We start from the raw sequence: 13,184 nt of genomic DNA on the forward strand, positions 1-13,184 counted from the left end.
GAGAATGTGTAAAATGCACACATATTCCTTGTAAGGGTTTCTTAATGTAAGAACAATACTGACCAGGACAGACAACTAAGAGCTTTAATAAAACTGATGGCACAGGATTTATTGAAATAATTACTTTTTTCTCCACATGGATGAGCTCCTTACTGTTGTTAAAATACTGAACCTGAGAAGTAGACAAGGAAGTTATTAATTTACATCTGTATATTTGTAAGAGATTTAAACCAGTTCTGTGTAATGCATCTAAACATATCAGGATTTTCCACAAAATGAACAGAGCAATCAGATGGGCAACTAGTTCACATAGTTAACAGAAGGTAGTAACAGGCACAGAATATAACAAACATGGTTAAACTAACTAATGTAAAATATTCTGAATCCTCACTTCCTCTTGTCACCTTTGTCTCCTACATTTTTTATGATGCACAGAGACATACCTATGTCTTCATATCCTCATGAACACACGTATGTCCTCACTATCACCACTGGCAACAACTATTCTCAGGGTCAGCACTTATTTAACAAGATTAACATTAGCTACAAGAGAAATCTCTTAAAATGACTGTCACTATGCACACCAAACATTTAGCCAGCCATCTTATTCAGTGATGTTGAGTGTCAGCAGACACCAGCAGTTGAAGTAAAACAACAAATGTAATAATTCACAAAGGGGCAGCACAGTAGAAAGGCAGTTTACACTTCATCTCCCATCTCCAGCTGTACAACTAGTACACCAGACTTAATGCATTAAGGCAATAGTGTAACAAATGTGCAGCTGCCCTTCTGGTGCTACAGGGCCATTACCAGGTTTTGTGCCCATTCAATTTTAAGTTGAGCTCCAAAAAAAAGTCCTCATGTACTCTCTGCTTTAAACTGTAGTAAACTGCTTGCTACAAGTGTAACAAGCAGTATGCTATAGCTAACAGGGAATGCTGAGTGCTTCACCCCTAAATGAAAATCTGTTATCAGCATTCTTTTCTGAATGCCGATAATGAACTAGACCATCAACAGTGTGCTAATTCCACTAAAGAAGAACAGACTCCCTGACATTTTGCACCTGGGGCAGCAGCCCCATTTGCCCCCACCCTAGCTAGATCTCTGCATTATGGGATTGACTAGTTTTTGAACACACAGTAATGGCTTTGTGAAGCACTCTCCCCCAAGTTAACATTCCATACCTATTGATTCCAAAGCAGCCATGTATAAATCCAGATCTAGATTGTCCAGAGGGGAAACACAGATGACAATGACATTTTCTGTCCTTACTGCACTTGTGATTCTAACTGCATGATGTTTCTGTTCACTCACTCCCCCCTCCCAACCCCATCCACACATTCACACCTTTAAGTAGATCATCTAACAGCCTGGTAAAAGCTTATCCTGAAATTATGGCCATGTATGCAATGTTCTTAAATCCATAAAGTGCCATCACCTCCCCTGCTTTGGCTTCCTTTTTACTTACCAGCTGGTTAAACTTAGTCATCAAGGTTTTTGGTTTTATTCCCATCAATATCAAAATCTGGGCAGGGGGCTCAATTTTCAGTACAACAAAAGAGATTTTTTTCAGTCTTCCCACTGGGTTCTCAACTCTTAAGCTGTTCAAAAGTCATTATCCATTTGCAGGAGCGGCCTTAGGTCAACTGGTGCCCTAGGCAAAAGGGCTCCATGATGCCCCACACCACACCACCTGGTGCCCCCATCCTGGTCTAACTACATTTGTCTGCTCCTCTCCTCCATTGATCAAAAAGTTGTCAAAGTAGCATATCTCACTTCTTCCAAGGCTACCTTCCCCCAATATCTAGTGCACAGCTTTACTGAATTTCTTAAAAGTACACCTGCCATTACATACCCTTTTGGCATGTCTTTGTTGAGAAAGGACTTACCCACAAACCTCATACCTAACAGATGGCAAGCTTATAAGTGAATAAGAAGCAAGTGAAATTCATCTTCTACATCTAACTTTGCCAGCCATAAACTGAACGCAGCCCAAACTATTTGAACAGAATGTCTAATGATGTGTACCATATCATTGCCACCTCACTCCCAATTCTCGATTTACTGATTCACTCTCCTGGGATGATAAGTGCAGAATCAGCCACTCTTCTCTTTGAAATTTTTTAGCTAACAAGCTCAACAGTAATACAATGAACAGCTGAAAGGGTGGGATTTAAAAAGGTGGAACCACTCTTCCTCCTTGTATGTCCCTACTCAACAAATTCCAAGCTAACCCAGCCCCACTCCAGACCGACTTCAAGTTCTTTGACATACCACCTTTAATTATTCCAAAAAATACCCAAAAGACCTCCTGTCTCTTCCTTGCATCTTCATGTTTATCCTTCTGATATACTTATTCATCTGCCTGCTAAAATAGCTTTTACCTTCTGAGTCCTTCCTTCCTGAAGTACCTGTTGACCAGGTGTGAGTGTGCACAGTGTGAGCATGCGTGCACGAAGTTCAGACTGACTATGCACACCTGTTGGTACTGAAACCCCAGCATGGTTTGAAAGCCAGCCTAGATAACTCCATAGGCAAATGCATCTTATCTCTGACAATCATGAAGCTCAACCAGAGTTTAGGATGTGCCATGTCCCACTTCATATTTTGTCTGTCATGTTCAGCTTCCTCAACTGCGGGCCATATCACAGGTCGCCCCTACCTCCTGCCACCCATAATGAGGTGGGAGGAAATAAATTCTTCTGGTTACTTTTTCAGGGAAATGGATATGTACAACAGAAACCTATACACCAAAAACAACATCAAGCATCTCACATAAGCCTCAACCCAATGGTGCCTCATGAGCAAGTTCATAAGACAAGCATATACTTTACATAATACTCTTGTCATTGGAGACACCACTCTGTGGCATACAGATGTTCCACTCACCAGGGTAGACAAGAAGAATATAATGGTTACAGAAATAAATGAATCCACAAGTTGCAAAAAATGAAATCCATACAAAATAGCCATTTAAAAACAATAAAAAATATTTCTTTATTGGAAAAGCCAACTCAGTAAGCACATTTGTCCATATAAGACTTCTTCAGACTGAGTAAACACTTAAAACCAAGCACTTTTAAATACAAAATTATTAAAGAATTAAACCAATTATCCAATCAAAAGATTTGGTGCTTTCATTTTCTTCTCTTAAGGTATACGAAGTCTTATATGGACGAAAGCGCTGACTGAGTTGAATTTTCCAATAAAGAATATAATGGTTAGTTGCCTGTCTGGACCTGTTGTCCACAATATCAAGTCCACACTCAAGTTACTGCACTACAGGTGCCAATATGATTCTATTATAGTCTTGGGTGTAAATGACCTGAGATGTACCTCAATGGACTATACGAAAAGAGATAATGGATCTCCCACAATATGTGTCACAGATAGGTCCAAGCCTTGTATTGAGCAATATTCTACCATCAACAAGAATGATGCCACCACATGAAAACAAAATGATAGATTTTAATAATTGGCTTAGTTTCTGGTTAACGACCATGTTTTCCAAAGATGGGCTGCACCTGTCTCCCTTAAGCTTTCAGATATTTATAGTGTATCAGTTAATGATTTGTGATTGATTGATTTAATGAATATGCAGAGTAATAGAAAATAAGATGGGAGATGAACAGAATATTTATTTTAGGTCAGAAATGAAGTTGTAGCCAAGGGAGTACTTGTCTTTCCTGCAGGCATCTACGAGGTACTATGGAAAACCTTTGATTTTACTGGTAGGATACCCAGTACAATAATTTCATAATATTAGGACCAATATTAGAGTCATGCAGTCCTGTAATGGCCTGAGTGATCTTAATCAGCATGTATGATACCAAAGGTGCAGGTAGCTATTTTGTCATCCAGTACAGTCCCCCGATCTGGCACCCCAACCGGTCTTTCACTTTTAACATTTGAAGAAACCCGCTGCTAAAGTTTATGCCAAACAGATTGGTTTCCAAATGCCAGTAGTACACAAAAATGCAAAGAAGAATGATCAGCATCTGACAGTTTTTTCCTCTAACACTTTCCACCCAGGGTGGTTACCCCATTGCCACACCTTAGTTGCACCACTGAATGGCACTGACAAATAACAAAACTGAGTCTTACTAACAGGTTTATTTTAATATATTAAACCTTTTAAGTCAGCAAGCCAAGGAGAGTAGCATTGCTGGAACTGAATTCATCCTCAATTCTTGGTGAGTACCATCACAAGGTGGACTCTGTTTTTCACAAAATCTCACCAAGACAACACTGATATATAGACTGTATTTTTATAACATATTTCATGGACAGAAGTACGTTAAAAATAAATAGCTGGGTGCATAAGACCCAGGATAATAAAAATGCCCAATCTTGGCAGGCACAGTGGTGGCAGGACTGGAAAAAAATGAAAGTGTAGAATCCTCAAGATATGGAAGTATTCCTACAATGGGGTTAGACCAAGCCCAGGGGGAGATTGGCCCCCCCTGTTGCAGAAGGAAGTAGCAGTCCACAAAAATCATAAAATCTGATAGGCAAAAAAAAAGAGCCATAAAGAAGATAGAGTGGACTATTGAGGATAAGAAAGAAATTATATACTGTTACAATTATGCAAGAAGCCCAACATTTCCAGACAGAAGATACACAAAAAGATTAAGAGAGAAATTAGAGGAAAGAAAAATACTTCCACAAGAAAAGCCGGCAGAAGCTTCAAATATAAATTTGTGTTCACTAATACAACAAATTCATGAAAAACCTTATATACAGATCAAGAAACCATGGACCATTTGGAAAATAAGTGACTGTGGGAGTGAGAAAATATAAACAAAATCTGCAGACTTTAGAAAGGTATAAAATGAAATATGGACTTGGGAAAGAAAGAGATATCTAATACAGTGCAATATTTATGCAAAGGAAAAGCTAAATTAATCAATACAAAAAAAGGCAGCCTCAAAGATATTCATGGAGAAATATAGTCCAAAGCATCCAAATATGTAAAATTTCACAATTAATCAAATAAGATCACAAAGAGGGAGTGTACAGCAGATGATTAGTAAGGCAGAAGTTGAAAAAATACGATATGAAGTTAGGGAACAGTTGCTAAGTGAAGGATTTAGTGCAGAAACTCACATCGGTTACATCACAGCATGATGGAACAACGATTCCCCAAAGTAAGGAGAAACAGGAGGAGCAGGAGAGATCTGAAGAAGAAATATGGACATGGGAAAGAAAAAAGACATTTAAAATGGTACAATATTTATGTAATGGAGAAAGCAAAGCTAATCAATGCAAAAAGAGCAGCACCAAAAATATCTGAAGAGAAATACAGGCAAAGGCAACCAGACATGGAAAATTTTACAATACATAAAATAAGAAAACAAAGAGGACAAATAGAAAAGAGGATTAGCAATGGCGAAGTTACAGAAACAGAAACTGAGGTTATGGATTACCTGCAAAGTGAAAGATGTAGAAAATAAAACTTAGATAACATCACATCACAACAGAGCAGTGAATGCCCAAATTAAGGAGAAACCAGTGGAGTGAAAAACATCTGATCAGTTGGTATCTGAAGATACTTTGGACCCTTCCATAGGAAAACAGTACAAATGTTCAGTTGGAGTTGCACAGCAAGGGAAGGAACAGTAAGCTGTGGCAACTCTAATGCAATCAATGTTGTGGAGTGATAGGCCAGTGGGTTCCCATGTAAAAGAGCAATAGATGACACAGGATGAAACTGAAGAGACTGCAACATTGGAGGATGCTCTAGAACTTTCTATAGAATGCCTACAGGAAATGGAGAAAAAAGAATGTGGCCTCAGTGTATACATATATATATATATATATATATATATATATATATATATATATATATATATATATATATATATATATATAAAAGCAGGCAGTGCAGTCATATCTCACAACCTCTTACTGCAAGGATTCCAGACCAAGCCTAACAAAGTGGGGGGGACAAACACAGAGACATATCTTAAATATAAAAAAAAACAAACAAGTGTTAAAACACACCAGACTACAAAGCCAGCAAAAAAGATGACACCAATCTTGTATTAAATAGTTTATTCACACTGAATAACACTCTGGCACCTCGGCACAGCCTTCCTGGAGTTACAAAATATGCCACACCATACATCCATATATATATATATATATATATATATATATATATATATATATATATATACACACACACACACACACACACACACACACACACACACACACACACACACACACACACACACACACACATATATTCACTTAAATACAATTAATCAAACAATCATCTAATTAATCAACCATCAATTAAAATAATCATATATACATTTTAAAGAAACACTCTCCAGTTACATTCACTATTAGACCTGCTGGAGATAATATATTAAATTTTAAAATATATAAAGTCTCTTTATACAATAATTTCTTTTTCATTAACACTTCATCTGTTTCTGATATGTGTTCCAAAATACAAGCTTTTAACAGTGAAAAGTCACTGCTATGACAAGTAAAAAAGTTTAAAGCTATAGGGCTCATAGCATTATTCTTTTTTATGTCTCTAATATGTTCTTGCAACCTTAACTTGAATATTCTTTTAGCCCCCCCCTATATAAAACAAGTTACAGGGCAAGATAAAGCATATGCCACTGATTTAGTTATACATGAAAAAGCATAAGTGGAACAGAATTGTACACCATTTATTTTTTTAAAACATTTGGTGATGTTAGAACAAACCGAACACCTTCCACAACCTGCAGATTTAATTTTTCACCAGGTGAAACAAATCCATTGTGTACCACCATATCTTTGATATTTCTACTTTTCTTGAAAGAGATATTTACAGTTCTACAAAGATTTTTTACCCCTTCCATATTAATTAAGTAGGGCCAATAATATCTAATGGTATCAATAATTTTCTCACTTAAAATATTATATACTGTAACAAAATATACTTTTTTGCACTCCTGCACAATGTTAAATTCTCTATTATTATTTATCTTATTTACTAAAGGCCTATTATGAAGTATTATTTTATGAAGGGCATCTAGAATAGCATTTTCATCATATCCCCCTTTGCTTGAAATGAATACATGTTTTTATTATTTCCTTTTCTAGACCCATTTCATCATTACATAGCCTGCTGAGTCTCAGTAATTCATTATAAGGTAGTGCCTTCAAAGTATGTGGTGGATGCCAACTGCTACTATCCAAAATATTATAATCTCCAATTCCCTTTCTGTGTATGTTAGTTACTATCTTATTGTTCTTAATAGTCAAAGTGACATCTAGATAGTTAACTATTTTTCTATCTGTAAGCCATCAAATTTTATCTGAAAGCGATTTGCATCTAAATCACTTATAAACTGGGGAGCTATTTCAGCACCCCCCCTTACATAAAAAAATCAAATTATTTATATATCTACAATATAAAATAACATAACTATGCTTTGTCTTGCCCCTGTAACTTGTTTTATATAGAGGAGACTAACAGAATATTCAAGTTACGGATGCAAGAACACATTAGAGACATAAAAAATAATGCTATGAGCCTATAGCTTTACATTTTTTTACTTGTCATAGCAGTGAATTTTCACTGCTAAAAGCTTGTATTTTGGAACATATATCAGAAACAAATGAAGTGTTAATGAAAAAGAAATTATTGTATAAAGACACGTTATGTATTTTAAAATTTAATACATTAACTCCAGCAGGTCTAAATAGTGAATGTAACTGGAGAGTGTTTCTTTAAAATGTATATATGATTATTTTAATTGATGGTTGATTAATTAGACGATTGTTTGATTAATTGTATTTAAGTGAATATATGTGTGTGTTTATATATATATATATATATATATATATATATATATATATATATATATATATATATATCTATAGATGATGCCATGGCATATTTTGTAACTCCAGGAAGGCTGTGCCAAGGCGCCAGAGAGTTATTCAGTGTAAATAAACTATTTAATACAAGACTGGTGACATATCTTAAATAATTGAGTAGATAAGATGATGAAGTTGCTGCAACACTGTTGGTTCTAACATATATTGACTGAAATATCACAAGTCTGAGACTAAATTGCTCATCATTATTTAGTTATTCCAATCCTCAAATCATCCCATTTATTTGTCAGATATACATAGCAGTTATGGGGATCAGACCAAAGATATGAGCCAGACAACTGGACATCATATGAATACCTGGATTGTTGAGAGCTATGAGTGCAGTCATGTAACATTAGGGGAAACTACACTGAGCTGACAAGCTTGACACCAAGCTCCTTCCAGAATACAGTTAGAACAACACAACATTACCCCAAATCAGATCTGGGGAATTACACATGCATTAGCAAATATAGCATGAACTACAGGAATGTAACTGTAGTGAAAAACAGACACTGATGTGAAAGTGCATACCCACAACCAATTGCATCACAGTCACATCAACATACCAGTATGCAAACTGAACACTACAGTATAATAACTGCATGGACAAATGTTTCCTGATTGCCAATCACACAATACCCCTATATATACTGCCCCAAGTAGCAGTGTAGCTGGAGTCCTGAGGTGGTATGGGACTTGTCTCAGTCAGCCCATACAAACATATACTGCCAATAGACCACCAGAAACTGGAACAGCATACACAGTCAGATACAAAAGGACCCATGACACTCTCATCTGCCCCCCCATACACAGGCCAACTAATATTTAAACACTACAGTGCTACACGATCCTGACAGGCTGTTAACCATGGCCAGATATATACTGACCTCTCTTCTGTACAGAATTCCACAGAATGTCCAGACTTTGGCCTCATATTCATGGCCTCTTCCTCATAACATTTCTGTGATTTTGCAACATCACTGGGACAATATCAGGCATGAAGGCACTAAAGAATGATATACCATACCTATCAACCTATTAGTGCATGACATCTGGACAAAGCATGACATAATTGGGGTACAGAGGCCCAAAAACAGGGGCATAATTAAAATATTGCTGTTATAAACTGAAACAATTGCTGGTGTAACAGGATTTGTTTTAACATAACATGTCTGAAGGATATGAAGTCAGAAACACAAATGGATGCCAGCATTTACTGACTGCAATCCCCAGAGTATCCTACTGATTTACCTAGGACAGGAACTGTCTGAGGAACAGACCAAACATAAGAAGCAAGCCTCTGAGCATTCTGCGAATAGCCATACAGTTGAGAGTTATGTCATATACATAACACTGTCAGACTTGAAATCATGCAGAAAATGCTTACCTAGACAAACCCTGTTAAACTAGCATTATTCCAAATGCATAACAGCAATACTTACATTCTGTCGATAAATCTGGAACCTCCTCCCCCATTTTGTTGGGCTGTCTCCACATTTCATGTTCTAAGAGGTATTTCCACCTACCTTCTGTGATGTTGTAGCTCACACACCTCCATGATATCCTCCTCACAGGCAAGGAAAATGGCCAACATCCATATGAAGTAATTAATTATAGGAGTGTGTTGCCATGCCATTGGATATTAGTATAACAACACAGCTGTTCTGGATGTAATTGAAAAGTGGGGGACACCAACTGGTGCACAGGCCATCATCTGCTCATGAGCATTGCCTGCAAAAGGCAAGCTGCTGCCTATGCAAAACAGGTATTTTCCTGTAAGACACAGAGGTAACACACAGAGGAAGCAAGAAGTGCAAGAATACTTGAAAAAGAAAAAAAAACGGATATGTCTAACAAGTAAGCATGTAATGGAATGCAGAAGGGGTATGCAAAAATGTGAAATAGGAAGTTAAACAATATGTCTCTACAAGACTTGCTGCACCGATATATTGCTGTTCAGCAACTATGGCTATCACATCTGGTTCTGTTTGCAGTGACATAGATCACAGCTTTGGCCCCTGAGTCACCCCAGGAAAGGTCACCTCACATATGGCTACCACTGGAGTATCTGTTGCGCAATACCGACTGTGACATTGCCAAGCTACCTACTGGGATGTTGTAAATATCCAAATGTCACTTGTGAATACCACTATGATACATATGCTTGTCTTACAAATCTAAGACACCTATATAGGGTATGCACTTAGTAAACAACTGTTGCAGAGGTGTGCATTGAACTTCATGTGATATACTGAGCTCATACCATTTAGCTGTCCAGTGTTCTGCACACTGACCACATGTATGCCTCATATTTGTAGTCATTTTCTCATAGAGTTGTGTTATGTCTGGAAAATCATTGGCAAATCTGTGAAGACAAACATCAGAACATAATAGCATACATATGAATGTTGGATGTCATATCCTCCAGGGTATGTCTGTTAATGCAAAGCCTACTGAGCTATCAACTGACTTAAGTGTGTTACAGCAATATTAATATAGTGTCACCATATGTGGGCCGGTGCCCCCCATTAATGTGTGCCAGACCCCAGATGTCCTGCCCCAACAGGTTGAGAGGTATGACTGAGCACCAAGAGTGTTAATACAGTTTGCCAAACTGACATAGAACAGGAATGTATATCAGGTATTACCTGTGCGCATGCATGTATTAGTAGGTGTAGCTGGAAGCCCCAAAACAACAGACATGAGTTGAAAAATGTTAGATAGATAAGCTGTACATGTTGCACATATGTGTAAATTTTGTATCAGTGCATCAAACAAACATAAATGTCTACAGCTACAGGTTATTGCATTGCCTTGACCCAGAAATGAGTACAAGAATATGCACGATTACCAGCAGGATGAAATTGGAGAAGTGTCCAACTGTGTTATGACATCATGTCCATTCCTACAACAAACATCTATATGAGCACCTACATAGCTGTATGGACTCAGCAATACCTGACTCGTAAAACCCACCTCCACCAAGGTAGAGTAATCAACTTTAGTGGACAGCAGCAATACACAAACCACATAACAGCTCGATGTATTGGTTGTTCATGGTCAAGTAGGAGCAGGCATCAAATTGGAAACAATCCCACCTTTGTCTGGACAAGCATATAAGGTCACAAGTGAATCACTGTAAGGCTAAGTATGAGTACAAATTGGACACACCCAACAAGGCTGATCACAAGGCCCTCTTCCCATATGTCTCCAGTCTCAGCGGTGAAAACCCAACCCACCCTGTACTGGTGGTTAATCACACCACATACACACGCCATAGCTATAGGCAACCTGCTGCAGACAGGTTAAGTGGAAACGTCACCCCCAGTCCCCCATCAGTATAGAAGGATATGTACAGCACCCCCTCATCATCAGGGAGCAGGTCCATAATGCCTAGTCGAAGACAACAAAAGTAAGTCTCCATGGGACCTGATAACATCCCTGTCTGCATCCTACATGAACTCAGACATGTGCTCTCAGCTCCATTACACACTGTAGTCAAACAAATCCTGAGCACCAGCAACATTCCATCTGCATGGAAGATGGCCATTGTCATCCCTCTACACAAATGTGAAGGATGAATGGAGGATTATGCAAATTAATGGCCCTCATTGGGGGGAACATGACACACCAGGACCAGAAGTGCAATGCAAGCTCATACTGTGCTGCTAGATGACAGGGGTATGATGTGGTGAGAAATGGTGGATAGTGCTAGTCAATACTGATGTGCAGGTTCTGTAAATAACATAGACCAATGTATGAGGTCCTGTGATGTCTTTCCCTGTGGAATGCAGCATGTTCAAAACCCTGCATACAGTGACACTGAGACCATGGCAATAATTGAAACAATCAGCCAGCACTATGGGGTCATGTTTGGCCATAACTGACAGCAGTTGTGGGACCAGATTGCCCTGTGGGAAGACCTGGTTACCAGGGTAAACACCATTGGTCAGCATGATCGAACCTATGAAAAGGTCAGACACAGGGCAACCGATCTCATCCACCATGTCCGGTGAAGGGCTGCTGCTGTGGCCAGGGACCATTCAGCTACAGGTGGGGGTCCTGCTATGCAGGCCCCACTGACACCTACTGAGGAGCTCCTTGCCAACCTTGGGGCAGCCACCACACAACATCAACTGCAACACACCCACACCATGGAGGTGGGTGGTACCCAGACAACAGGCAAGGACCATCCAGGTAAGGCCCCAGTGGACATCAATTAACTACTGTAGCAGCTATAATGACATCCCTAGAGTATCTAGATGCATATGTCAAGTCACACTGCATTTGTGAGTGGGATTTTGTAATGCACAGAAGTGCACATCTATGGTGAATGATATCAAACTGTGTAGTATCACAGCTTGTACTGTACATGTGCAGAAATGCAGCATTAATCCTGTAGCAACGGCACATGTGAGTCTAATAACAATACCTCTCTCCAACAACTACATAGGTCCCTCTGGTCTGGATGTGGAACAGTGGCCTGAAGCCAGTGAGTATGGAGATGTTCTGTTGTGGCTCACCAATACACTAGGCATGTTAAGGGCATGCATTTTACCATGCACACAATTGTTAATCTTTGCCATATTGCGATATGTGCAAGTTCACTTGTGGTGGGGTTCACTCCATTGCATCACAGTGGTCATCACAGGGGCCTATTTGCAGGAGATATAACATTTCTGTAGCATGCCTCTCAACCTGTCAGTGCAAAGAATCTGGACAAAGACTGAAAAAATAGGGACATATTTTAATTATTACTGTTATAAGCTTAGAAGGTTGCTATAGTAACAGGATTTGTTAACATACAATTACTGAAGGATTTGAAGTCTTAAACTCAAATGTATGTCATGATTTGGTGACAACAATCCTCAGATCATCCCAGTAATTTGTCAGAATAACACATTTTTTATGAGGTACAGACCAGGAATATGAGTCAAACATCTAGACATTCTGCAGAAATCTGTACAGTTGAGAGGTATGTTCTGTAGGAGTCGCCAGTGTGTTATACCTGTGCACAGCAATAATGTGTTCACAGGTGCAGTGTGCGCTAGGTGAAGGCCCATTACCTACTAACACTACTCACGTATCCCAGATGTGTATATTAGTACTAACATTAACTAGAAATGGCTGCACTGCATGATGTTGAGGGCCTGTCCAAAGTGTGTATGTTGTGGTCTGACTGCGTGTTGTGCATGCCACCAGTCAGACATTGTAAGGTCTGTGTAATGCCTTTGGGCCACCTCACCTGTGTGTGTGTGTGTGTGTGTGTGTGTGTGTGTGTGTGTGTGTGTGTG

This window comes from Protopterus annectens, chromosome 7.part1, assembly GCF_019279795.1.
Source record: "Protopterus annectens isolate FY-2018-M chromosome 7.part1, PAN1.0, whole genome shotgun sequence".
In the NCBI taxonomy this organism is placed as follows: Eukaryota; Metazoa; Chordata; order Ceratodontiformes; family Protopteridae; genus Protopterus; species Protopterus annectens.